The following is a 13,061-nucleotide window of genomic DNA, read 5'->3' on the forward strand; positions in this document are numbered from 1 at the left end:
GGAATTACTGGTTGCCAAACATGGCCCCAGGTCCAAATCTCTGCTTTTGGATACCTTCAAGCGGCGGCAAGCGTAGCCGGAGGAACAAAAGGACCGAAACGCAGGCGTTGTTTTGCAGCCCCACCGCCTGCAATTGTTCATTCAGACTTCTCAAGAACCTTTAATTGGGCTCTGCAGCGACTCTCTAGGTCTCGGAGGGCCACGCAGGTGCAGGTGCTAAAAGCAGCTCCTATTTTCATATCAGTGGGAGTTGCCGTTTCCCCCTTGAGTTGAGACAGAGAGAGCGCTTGGCGAAAAGCGAGAGGTTGCAGAGGTGGGGAGGGAATAAAGCTTTTATTTTGCCTTAACACATTTGCTGGTGTATGTAAAGCCACACCCATTGTACTCTCAGCACTACCATCCAATGATTATGCATTGTCTCTGCCCAGAATTCAATCTTTCTCCCCGTCAGTCATGAGCATGCGCCAGTGGAAGAGCTGACCCCCTTTTCTAGCCAGGTAGCAGAGATATTAAAGCAGGGAGCCAGCAACCTACACAGCTTTGCAGCTGATATCACACAGGTGGAAAGAGAGTTTTGCATGCAGAAGGTCCCAAGATCAATCCTCAACATCTCCAGGATGGACAGGGAAGACCCCCTCACCTGGCTGAAGTTCTGGAGAACATCTGTCCATCGCTGTAAGCAATACAGAGCTACACAGACCATTGCCCAACTCCATAGAAAGTAGAGCATCAGTCTTGCACAAGGCTGGCCCTGGCATCAGTCCCTGGCATCTCCACTACCAGACTACCAGTGAAGGCAATATTCAACTAGTAATACCAAGGGTCTGACTTGGTAGTTTCCTCTGTTCCTAGAAAAGGGGTCCCCAGCCAAATTTTGGGCTTGGCTTCTATGACTGCCACCACCCCACTCCAAAATTACCGAGGGAATGAAGCCCTTGACAGAAATGATTTCCCCACCCTGGTGTTAAAGCATGTCAAGGAACATAGTCTGAAAGCAGCAGACGGCACCATAGGGCAGCCCAACATTTGGTGGGAGTGGCCCAACTCAGTTTCGAAACCAAGATTTGACTGTCATAGAGGGTACTTTGAGTGAGATGTTGCTTTTTGCTATAACAGGGATGGGGAGCCTGTGGCCCTCCAGATGTTGCTGGACTCCAGCTCCCATCAGCCCCAGTCAAGCATGCTGGGATTGGCAATTCAGCAGCAATCTGGTTAGCATGACTTTCTGGTTAGTGGGGAACAGTAGTCCACTGCAGCCAAACCATGGTTTCCACTTCACACACCAAACCATGGTTTTTCATCCACGAGGTAAGGTTATCTGTCACCAACACCTTTCTGAATGGGGCTCCAGATGATTTAGAAATGTGACCACAGGAAGTATGATGCAGTGGCTGGCTTAACCGCACCACCTCTCAAAGCTGCTACTTAAACTTACTTCTTTTTTTGCCCCTCAGCAAATGTCATTTGGCGACAGCTCTACCACCCACATCTATTCCCACTAAATCAGGTGAGCACCTCTTCTCATCCCCTGCAAAGATGTGACATCTAAACTAATACTTTCATTGTGTATTGTGCACTGTTAAGGGGTGCGCGGAAAGAGAATTCACCTGATGTTTCTGCACATTGCAAGAAAGGTTCAGCTGTTCTGTGGCTGCAGCAAGCGTAAGCAATTGACCCTGCAGACTGATCAGGAGGCCAAAAGGAACCAAAACCATCTTATAAAACTAATCACTACACCCTAGTCATCAGGAGATGGAAGCCAGGAATTGAGATGGGGTCGGACTAGTTAGCTACTGGGGCAAACAAATAAGCAGCAGAAACGACAGCTTTCACTGTGTGCTATAAAAACTGTATTGGATTTTGAATGCAACGTTCAAGGAGCTGGGCCACACAGATGGCCAGCCTGTGACCTAGTCGGCACAGCCAGCCTTGACAGCAGGGATGTGTAGCATGGCTGGGCAGTGACTAGGAGGCCAGATGACCACATATTCCAGAAGAACTCTATAGATTTACTCAGAAGCTTGTCCAGGCTTCCCTAATGGCCCAAGAAACATTCCTGGAAAAAGAACTCCCCCACTACGAACTACCTTCCACTCAGTGTTAGAAAGTCAAACATGTAAGCTAGGTTTAAAAAGCCTAGAAAAATAAGGATAGGCACTAAGCAGGAGAACATTCCACAATTGCGGTGCCACCACGGAGCAGACTCTACCAACTCATGAGAACATAAGGAGAGCCTGTTGGATCAGGTCAATGGCCAATCTAGTCTAGCATCCTGTTCTCACAGTGGCCAACAAGGTGACTGTGGGAAAGCCACAAGCAGGATTTGAGTCCATGACCACCCTCTCCTCCTACGTTTTCCAGCCACTGGTATTCAGAAGCACTGCTGCCTCCAACTGTGGAGGCAGAGAATAGCTATCATGGCTAGAGGGAGCCAATGCTATCGTCTTATCCTCCATGAATTCGTCTAATCCTCTTTAAAAGACATCTAGGTTGATGCCCATGACTACTTCCTGTCGGAGGGAGTTTCATAGTTTCATAGTTTAGCTATGCTCTGCCTTCATTATACACCTTTAGGCACCAGGCAAAAACGTTCCTTTTTAACCAGGCCTTTGGCTGATCTGATTGACATCTTAAAAGGTAAAGGTAAAGGGACCCCTGACCGTTAGGTCCAGTCACTGACGACTCTGGGGTTGTGGCGCTCATCTCGCTTTACTGGACGAGGGAGCCGGCATTCGTCCACAGAGTTTTTCCGGGTCATGTGGCCAACATGACTAAGCCACTTCTGGCGAACCAGAGCAGCACACGGAAACGCCGTTTACCTTCCCGCCGGAGCGGTACCTATTTCTCTACTTGCACTTTGACGTGCTTTCGAACTGCTAGGTTGGCAGGAGCTGGGACCGAGCAACGGGAGCTCACCCCGTCATGGGGATTCGAACTGCCGACCTTCTGATCGGCAAGTCCTAGGCTCTGTGGTTTAACCCACAGCGCCACCAGTGCCCCTGTGATTGACATCTTATGCCCTTTTAAAATGTGGCTAATTTTTTTTTTTTGGGGGGGGGTTATATATTGTGGTTTTTATGTTGATCTTTTCTGTATTCTGCCCTGAGACCTCCAGGTATAGGGCAGTATATAAATTCAGTTAAATAATACTAATGCTACTACTAATACTGGGACGCGGGTGGCGCTGTGGGCTAAAGCCTCAACGCCTAGGGCTTGCCGATCGAAAGGTCGGCGGTTCGAATCCCCGCGGCGGGGTGCGCTCCCGCTGTTCGGTCCCAGCGCCTGCCCACCTAGCAGTTCGAAAGCACCCCCGGGTGCAAGTAGATAAATAGGTACCGCTTACCAGCGGGAAGGTAAACGGCGTTCCATGTGCGGCTCTGGCTCGCCAGAGCAGCGATGTCACGCTGGCCACGTGACCCGGAAGTGTCCCCGGACAGCGCTGGCCCCCGGCCAATAAATGTGAGATGGGCGCACAAACCCCACAGTCTGTCAAGACTGGCCCGTTCGGGCAGGGGTACCTTTACCTTTACCTTACTACTACTAATAATAATAATAAATCATCTCTTTTGTCTGTCCTGAATCTTCCAACATTGAGCTTTGTTGTATGTCGACAAAATCTAGCATTATGAGAGGGGAGGAATAACTTTCCTATCAAACTTTTCCATGCCATGTATAATTTTATAAACTTCTGCCATGTCACCTCTTAACTCTCCTTTCCTCTGAACTAAAAAAAGTCCCTGACGCTGCCACCTTTCCTTTGATCATTTCAGTTGCCCCCTTTCTAACGCTACCATATCCTCTTTGGAGTGAGGAAACTCATCTCCTGCTCCTCATGACATACGTGTGGGCCAGCCATTGTGCAAACGAACTCCCCACTCCCACCCCATGCCTTACAAATGTTATGGGATTGCAAGTCCTACAGTCCCAGCCATCATAGCTAGTGGTCAGAGATGATGGGGAGTTGCGCCCTAAAATGTTGGGGAGGGTACCAGCTTGGCAAAGGCTTCTGTGAGCAACAGCGGAACAAGCAGGTGTACATTGTGTGTGGAGCGGGTAAAGCATATTAGGATAAGACAGGTATTTTGGATGCAGTGGCCCAGAAGCCCACATTTCCCCCCAAAACACTCCTCAGCGCTCAAGCACAAAAATCAGCACAACGCCTACCCACAATGGACTGAAAGAGATGCCAGCAGTTAGCTGGCAGGTGTCAATGCTGCCAGAAGAACCCATTTATCCAAAGCCTCAAAACAATTCTCTGCACACTAGCCTATGGGCACAGGCCAGTTCAGGCTGTAGAAACACCATATGCCTCTATATCACTCTTTCCAAAAAAAGAAGAAGACTGATTTACTCCACACATTAACTTCAGCAGTAAAATACTTCACTTTCATACTGTTTGCACAGCTGTCTTGCTATTCCCTCTTTGCTTTGACCTCATGCCAAGGGGGAGGGGGGGACAACAGCTATTCCACCTTCAGACAGTTATTTTCTTACATTTTTATCCCACTTTTTTCCATCGTGGAACCCAAAGCGGTGTAAATCTCTCTTCCAGGCACTGACCAAGCCTAGACCTGCTTAGCATCAACAAAGTGGTGGTTTCAATTGTCTTGAGTATGCATGGCTCTCCCTGGAGGGGCCTGAATCCCAGTTTGCATCAAGCAGCAGACTCCAAGTCCCTAGTCCATAGGGATGTACCACTTCAAGCTTGAAACGGAGGAAAGACTGGTAAAAATTCAAGGCAGAGTGGTGGAGATTTATCAGAATTTGACTTTAGAGCAGGCCTCATGCTCCACAACTAGCAGAAAGTATTTGTTATGCAATAGAGCTTTCGAATCCCCGAACAGCATACAGAAATATATAGCTCTGAAAGTGGAGTGAACATCTTTGGGAAAGGGTACCCAATCCATTGCAACCAAGTAACACTCTAAATACAGGAGCCATTGGGTACTGGGGAGAAACAACAGTCTAAAGCCACTACTTGTAACCGGTCCAGCTCTCCCATAATTGCGTACTTCAAATTCTCCAGTTGGGCTACAACTCCCATCAATGCCCATTGATGGGAGTTGTACTGCAAAACATCTGGAGAGCAGCAGGTTGAGGAAGGCTGGCCTAAGACTGCCAGCAAGGAGGTTTCCCCCCAGCTCATCTAGCTCCCCTGGTTCCTACCCCCAGAGAGAAGCAGCCTCGCTTTATAAGGCACTCAGAATTCCCATCAACAAATTACAAGGACAGTGTCACAATCTCACCTAACCTTATTAGCAAACAAAAATAAGTGGCAGGCTTCTTCAGCATCTTTGAGGAGGTCTGCGCAAAGGTAACAAGTCCATGCTGGGATGGCACAGCCAGCAGCTGCCACAGCAAATATAACATTGCCTAAGAACAGGGATCTCCTCCCCACCCACCCAGGATCCCCAAGAGGACACTTTGCAAGAGTTGCCCATGGATACGTACCCAAGAGAAGCTTTCTGAAGCAGACACAAGGTCTCTCCAGTTCAGCATCCTGCCCTCACGGCAGCCAATGAGATGCCTATGGATCTCCCATAAGCAGGACAGGAGCACTATAGGCCTTCTCCTGCAGTTGCTCCCCAACAACTGATATTTAGGATCTTGCTGCCTCATGGTCCTGGAGGCTGTATGACTAGTAACCACTGACTGCCTTTTCCTCTGTGAATCCGTCCAATTCCCTTTTAAAGGCATCCAAGTCAGTGGCCATCACAGCCTCATGCGGGAGCAAATTTCACGGTTCAACTGCACACCGCATGAAGTGGTACTTTCTTCTTGTCTGCCCTGAATCTTCCAACATTCAGCTTCAATGTGGGTCCCTGAGTTCCGGAATAATGAGAGAAAGAAGTCTCCCCACCTGCTTCCTACTAGATCAGGGGTCAGCAACCTAAGGCCCATGGGCCACAAGCAGCCCACGGGGGTCGTTTAACTGGCCCACGAGCCGCCCGCTCGGCGAGTCCTCGCGTGCTGCACCAAACCAGCGCAGCGCAGCACGGGGACTTGCTTCCGCGGTGCCAGAAATTGCGTCTGCACATACACAGACACCAGAAATCACGGGCACACTCTCTCAAGTGTGTGCGCAATCCGGCCCCCTGAGGGATCTCCACTGAAGTGAACCGGCCCAGGTGAGGTAAACCTTGCCGACCCCTGTCCTAGACTATGCCTAATTTCACACACCTCTATCATGCTTCCCTTACGTACCCACCTTTCTCCTAAACTAAAGGTAAAGGTACCCCTGCCCGTACGGGCCAGTCTTGACAGACTCTGGGGTTGTGCGCCCATCTCACTCAAGAGGCCGGGGGCCAGCGCTGTCCGGAGACACTTCCGGGTCACGTGGCCAGCGTGACATCGCTGCTCTGGCGAGCCAGAGCCGCACACGGAAACGCCGTTTACCTTCCCGCTAGTAAGCGGTCCCTATTTATCTACTTGCACCCGAGGGTGCTTTCGAACTGCTAGGTTGGCAGGCGCTGGGACCGAACAACGGGAGCGCACCCCGCCACGGGGATTCGAACCGCCGACCTTTCGATCGGCAAGCCCTAGGCTCTGAGGCTTTTACCCACAGCGCCACCCGCGTCCCTCTCCTAAACTAGAAATCCCCAAATGTTGTGTGACCTTTCTTCCATGGGGGAAGAGGCTCCAACTTATAGATCATTTTTGGTTCCTCTTTGCTGAAAATTCCTCTCCAGCTCCTTCTAAATGAACGGTGACCAGACATGATGCATGCAGAATTCAATATGCAGCCTCACCACAGATTTGTAAAGTGGAATAGGGAATGTGCGTTTTCCAGAGCTGCCGCACACTGGGTTGACATTTTCATCAAGCTACTCAACACTGACACACCCTCAAGATTCCCCCTCCATGCCTGTCACTGCAAGCTCAGACCCTACTTGGGGATATACTGGGTTGCTTATATAGAGATAGGGGAACACCAGATACCACAAATCAAGAGGATCTATACTTTAATCCAGGTAGCATTTCCCAAGCTGATAATTAAAAAAATAATCCCATGCCCACAATTCCTTCTTCCCATGATATTCAGGGCTCTGAATATCCACCCCATACATTCAAATCACTCTTATGCCACGTTAACAGCCATGAAGGATCTCAGGAACTGTAATTTAACAAACTACAGTTCCCATAACCCTCCTAACTGTTACAGTGGTACACTTTAAATGTGTAGCATGACTGGGACCATCTCTCTGCAATTTAAGTGAAGGTGAAGAACCATTTGGCCTTTCTTCTCCCAAGAGAGCATCTCTCCCTGGCTTGTTTTTCCACCACTGGATCTCAGGGGAGGATTCCGCGAGCTCTAGCCACCGATTAGACTAGGCTGGAGAGCCTGCTCCAATTCTAGCATCTCCCACAAGTGGTTTCCACCTCTGCAGCTACCCTCCATCCCAGAGGCCTAGGTGGAGCAGTGGGAGAGCAGGAGGTGTGGCAGAACACACAAGACGACTTAACACCTGGCTGCCAAAAAAAACCCAGAAACCCTGACACACTATCATGGCCATCTTTGAATCACTTCTAGGGATCCGTGATCTCCACCAAGCTCTGCATATCAGAGCAAAAAGACCTGCTTCTGTTTCACAGTAACTCCCATCCTCAAACAAGCAGAGTCATATGCCAGCCCCTGCACATCTCAAATGGTACAGCAGTTACGGTCGTTCCTGGACCAAGAGTCTTACCGTAGTATTACAGGAACTGGTGACTTCAAGACTGGACTACTGCAATGCACTCTATGTGGGGCTTCCCTTGAGCTGGACCCAGAAGCTGCAGCTTGTGCAGAATGCCGCAGTGTGGTAGTTGAAAGGAGCGAGGCCCTGTCTGCATAGAACACCACAGCCTTTAATAGGTAAAGCCCGAAATAGCTTGGGACCACTTTACTTGCAGGATCGCCATGTCTGAGAAATAACCACTTTTCTGCTTCGATCTGCAAAACTGGCACTGTTATGGGTGCTGCATAATACTTGGTTGTGCATTTGTAAGAAATTTATCTTTAAGTGTAGCAGCACATACACTTTGAAACTCCCTGCAAATTGACATCAGGCCAACACCTTCCCTGTACTCTTTTTGGCACCTGCTTAAACATTTTTGCTTAGGCATGCCTGTCCAGACATTAAGTTACATGTGCTTTATCTCTTTCCAGCTACTGTTGATGTTAACTATCTTCGGAATGCCCTTCAATAATGTTTTTAACTATTTATTGAAAATTGTAGTATTTTATTTACTATTTTTGTAAACCATTTCAACTTTTAAAAAAAATCAAGCAGTGTATAAATCTTCTTAATCATAGCATATAAGATATAAATTAATGGGAATGAAGACTTAAGATCACCCTCACGCAAGAGGCACCTCACCCTGTACCTTTGAGAAGTGAATGTCGAAACCAGTGCTGCACATTTCAGAACTCAAGCTTGTCTTAATAGTTTGTCTCCAGCATTTTGCAAGTCCCTCCACACTCAGGTGAATTTCTATGTCCCACCAAGGTTTTTATTTCCACGCACATTAGCTTTTGCCCCATAGAGATAGACGATAGCTGTATATGAAATCGGGGTGTGAATTACAGCAATCCATACAATCAATCTTGACCTGAATGGGTTACAAACTATAGTAACCAACACTAAGAGTAGGCCAAAGCCATCCTTGGAGTAACTGCAGAACTGTTAAGGCAACAGGCATCAAATTTAGAAGTTATCGTAACAGTGAAAGGGAGAGAGCTTGACTTGGCACTATTGTCCTCCATGCATTATCCAAGACAGTTTATTCCCCCATTCTTCTAGTCCTCTTGATGGGAGCAGATAAAGTCTACGATCGCAATAGCAAAGAGGGATGGGGAACCTCAAGCCCAGGGGCTGAATGCAGTTCTCCAGGCTTTCATCAGGCCTCTAGTACAAGCCACACCCACTCACCATCCATGCTCTGTGCCTTCCTTGTGCACTTCTGCCTGGCTTGAATGAGTCCTCAAATTGTGACAACGCTTCTCACTTGCCTAGATGGATGCATGAAAATGCAGAAACCTCTGGCTTTAGTGTAGCTTGAACGCAGCCCATTGCATGCCAATGTATGGTAAAAGATGAAGAAATGGGCCTCCAGGTGCATGTTAGGGTTAAAAATGGGTGCTGGGCTTGAGAAGGCTGAAGATACCTGCATTATGCTGAAGGATAAGGCCACAAAAAAGCTTATTCATCCTCTTAGTGAAGTCCCCACATTCCAACTGTGCAGTCAGCATCTTATTCCCCATCTTATCTATTCTTGTTTCAAAGCCAATCTCTCACAACAGCCTTCAAGGGACACACCACCACCTTAGGACCCCTTGCCACTATTTTAACAGCCATATCTGAAATGCCCTATCATACCTCTCTACTGCCACAATCCATTTCCCACAGCTTAAAAAAACCACCCTTTTATGCAGAGTCAACCTAAGCCTACATTATCTCCCTTTCTTCCCAATGGTGCCCTGAACCCCTCACCATTAATTGCCTGCTCTCTCACACATGCACACGCTTCTCTCAGCATCCCACTGTACCCCTGAATCTGCTGTAATCGCTCTCGGGTGAAGAACCCCCTCACCCAATGAAAGATACCCCAATATCACTGCCTACCCTGTTTCCATCACCCTAATCTCCACTTACCTGCAGCAGTTTCCCCATATCAGATCTCCCTTTAACTTTAGAGAAACCCCAATCAAATTTCCCCCCCCTCACCTTTCACCCAGGGACATCTGTAAAAATGTTATGGGGCAGAGGGCCAAAGCAAAACACAAAGTGGGACAGGGTAGTTACACACACACACACACACAAATGAAGGGGAATCACGCTTTTATGTTTTGCCTTATACCCCAAAGGTCAACAAATGCTGGAAACTTCCCATTTTTTTTAAAAAAAAACCTGAAGAATCCTGGGAATTACAGCTCATCCACAACAAACTGCCCTCCCCTTCGCTGCAGCTAGCCATGCCAACACCTCTGTGCATCTCAATCTCCTTTCAGCCCTCGCTGCTTAAGAAACCCCCATAATTTCTCAGTGGGGCTCTCTGATCTAGGCTCCCCATTCTCCTGGACCCCCTTTCCACCACCACAGCCCCCTCTCCTTTCCCTTTAATCCCCTCTACACCACAGTCACCCCATACCATCCTCTATATCCCTTCAACCCCACCTGCTCGACAGGCCCGCACTCTCCCCCACCCCATTTTAACGTCCTTCAAACCCCTCCGAACCTCCCTGGTGGGCATCGCTACATGGACCCCCACATCCCTTTAGTCCCTTCTCTGGTGGAGACACCCCAAAGCAGAGCCCGTCGCTTTCCTTTCACCGCCAGCGCCACGCCATCACTGGCCCCCTACACCCTTTCGAGGCACCCCACCGCCCGCCCACCCCACATCCCTTCAAGCCTCTCTGCTGCTCATCCCTATATCAGACCCCCAGATATCATCCCCACCACACCTCTGCAATTTCCCTTCCACCTGCTCTTGCAGAAGACCACATACAACGAGCATCCCCATCTCTAATTTTTTTTTTTTTGCAAGGGAGCCCCCCCCCCACCCAGACTCACCCCCACCCCAAAATCCCTGGCTGCCCTGCGTGCTCCCTGCAGCCTCGCACGGCATCCCTCGGCCTCTCTGCGGCCAGGCCCCGGCGGAGTGACCAGGCTCTTCCCCCGCGCCGCCTCACCTGCGCTGCTGCTGCTGTGGCGGCGGCGGCGAGTCCCGCTGCTGGAGGCTCAGCGTGGCGGTGGCTGCGGCGGCCGCCGCCGAGGCCGGGAGGAATAGTAGGAGGAGGGGAAGGAGAAGAAGCCGCGAGGGGGAGGCGGGTGGTGGAGGCTGCTCCGACTCCTCCACCGCCGGCGCCGCTGCTGCTGCTCTTGCCGCAGCCTCCGCCCCCTGCCGCTTCCCGGCGCCGACTGACAAGGAGCGCGGCTCGGACACGCCTCCCCTTCCCCGCCCTCCGAGCCTCCTTAAATAGTGCACCGCCTCCTCTCCCCGCCCACTTTGCCGCCGGGGCCAATCCGCGGTCACGGCGGCACGAGGACCGCCCATCCCTGCCCGCGGCTCGGGCCCCAGCGCGCAGGCGCGGGCGAGCCTCGGGTTGAATGTAGGCATGCGCCAGGTATATAGAGGGCGCGCGCTCCCTGCTCTTTTCCACACACACCCCACGCCTAGAGATACGGAGAAAAGTTGGCGCGCAGGCTTAACTTCCGGCGTTTTGCGGTTCCGAAGGCAGCCATATGCGGGGCAGGAAGCACGTGGCGGCCGTTAGAGAGGCTGCTATGTGCGGGGACAGCTGATAACGAGCCTAAAGAGATTCTGAGAGGAGGCGCCACGGGGTCTATTTTGAAGCTTTTGAAAGTCAGTGGGGGGTGGGGGAGCCGCTCTAGGCCTACGGTTGGCTTTGCCATGGTAGCACAGCGTGTTCAATTGGGAACCAGAAGTGGCCCGAGGTGGCTATTGGGAATTTGTCACATTCTATTGCGTCACTGTTCCTTCTGTGTAGTGTTGGGCGCTTTGAACACAATTTTCTTTAGTGCACAAATTTAAGGGGCCGGGCCTACCATTAGATGGAGTGAAGTGGTTGCTTCGGGCAGCTGGTTTTGGGTGTTAGGGAACGACAGCAAACCGCTAGCCATTTAATCTATTAATATTATTGGCATTATTTTCCAAAAAAAGTGGTCTGCCTTCAGCACCAACTCCTGCATTCTCCCTGATATTTAGGATCCAATATTAGCTGCATCTTATTATTAACCCTGCCAGATGGTGCAAGGCACTGAATTACTGTGTTAGCTCTTTTGCACAAATGTTGTGTTTGTGTGTGATAATTTCATCTCTTAACCTGGCCATGCTCAATTGTTTTTCATTCTTTGAAGTGGCGGAATATTTCATTAGTTCTGTTATATGTTTAAGAAAGAAAGGAATCCAGGATAGATCAGTAACGACACACTCTTTAAGTCTGTCCTCTGGCAAAAGTAATCTCACCTAGGCTATGTTTTGTCAAACCACACATTTTATTATCTTGCCCAAGACTGGCCTCTGATTCCATGAATTCAGTAGGTCTGGAGAGTTTCTCTTTTCATTCCTCTCCTCCCCTCTGAATGCAAAAAGACAGAAACCCTTTTTTTTCCCTGGAGGACAATATACTACCAAGTTATCTGAAGGTCTGTTTGCACTCATACAAACCTACTGGATCCCTGAGATCACCACCGAAGGCCCTGTTTTCTGGCCTGTCATTTGTTAAGATCAGATTGGCAGGACCTTTGGGTGATGGCACCACAACTGCATGTTTCCGTCTTGGGCAAAATCTACACCCCATCTCTTCCCATTGTCATACAAATTTTAAAATCCTTTTTATTTCCTCAGACATGTTAAAATTGATTTTATTCTTTTCGTAGGCTCTCAGACGAGATATTTACTGCAATGCATTTTTAAAAGTGTTTCATATTGCACAATATAAAATTGTTTTTGTTTACCCTTTTGTGAGAAATGCCTTGGGAGTGGGATACTATTTTAACTAAAATGAATATTTTGGGCTGTATGCAGAACTAAGCCCCACTAGGTACGATTTTCACACTGACCAGCCAGCTGCCCTGAGGAAGCTCATAAACAAGACAAAATGATAAGAGCTGCTGCTTTGTTCCTCCCATCAGGAAATCATAGCTATGCTGTTTGTAAGTACAGAGGCTTCTTGCTCTAATCATAGCCAACTGGTCCTTAAAATATTATTAAATATTTTATTGGGTTTTCAAATATAAAACATAGAACACATGTTAAACATACATATATATCTACATTATACATCGAGAAAAGAGAAAACAAAAAAAGGAAAAAAAACAAAACTTTCATGTCTTTTTCTGTATAACTTATTGGACTTCCTCACATCTCCCTTACCCTGCGTTCTCAACAATAAATTTTTTTAGCAAATTATTACCTTGAGTCGTGCCTTATTTATTTTTCTCACATGTTACATTTCTTATCTTAAAATGATTATTATCAATTAAATATGTCTTAATTTTTTTTTAAGTTTACTGGAACCATACTTTTCTAAATCATGCAATTTCTTAAGATTCATA

At 48.6% G+C, this 13,061-nt stretch overlaps 1 protein-coding gene across 2 annotated transcripts in view; it reads right to left on the reverse strand.

The window, feature by feature from the left end:
- Positions 1 to 10,916, reverse strand: part of LOC309516818 (vigilin-like) — a 55,681-nt gene extending 44,765 nt beyond the window's left edge. The window contains exons 1-2 of one of the 2 annotated variants that reach the window (XM_082195737.1): positions 10,673 to 10,916; positions 8,913 to 8,992 (exon numbers count right to left, since the gene is read on the reverse strand). The gene's annotated coding sequence lies outside the window, so the exon portion shown is untranslated. The remainder of the gene's footprint in view (positions 1 to 8,912; positions 8,993 to 10,672) is intronic. The other variant, XM_082195736.1, reaches the window with a different exon arrangement.
- Positions 10,917 to 13,061: the final 2,145 nt, after the last annotated feature.

The sequence above is a fragment of the Podarcis vaucheri genome (genome assembly GCF_965113315.1).
Source record: "Podarcis vaucheri genome assembly, chromosome: 13".
Classification (NCBI taxonomy): domain Eukaryota; kingdom Metazoa; phylum Chordata; class Lepidosauria; order Squamata; family Lacertidae; genus Podarcis; species Podarcis vaucheri.